Genomic DNA, 373 nt, shown 5'->3' with positions numbered 1-373 from the left:
AAGGTTTTGTCGATCCAAGGAACCCGAGGATGGTGTGCAAGCTTCAGAGGTCCATTTATGGACTGAAGTAGGCTTCGAGGAGCTGGAACCTTCGCTTTGATGAGACAATAAAAAAGTTTGGTTTCTCACAGAATGAAGACGAGCCATGTGTTTACAAGAAGGCTAGTGGGAGCACAGTTGTATTTCTAGTGCTGTACATGGATGACATTCTTCTTATAGGGAATGACGTTCCTACCCTGCAAGACGTTAAGTCTTGGCTAGGAACGCAGTTTTCTATGAAGGACCTAGGAGATGCGGCCTATATTCTAGGCATAAAGATCTATAGAGATAGATCGAGAAGTCTTCTAGGATTGTGTCAGAGTACTTACATCGA

The sequence above is a fragment of the Tarenaya hassleriana genome, unplaced genomic scaffold (assembly GCF_000463585.1).
Source record: "Tarenaya hassleriana unplaced genomic scaffold, ASM46358v1 Cleome34, whole genome shotgun sequence".
Lineage (NCBI taxonomy): Eukaryota > Viridiplantae > Streptophyta > Magnoliopsida > Brassicales > Cleomaceae > Tarenaya > Tarenaya hassleriana.
Note: the sequence above shows the minus strand (reverse complement) of the source record.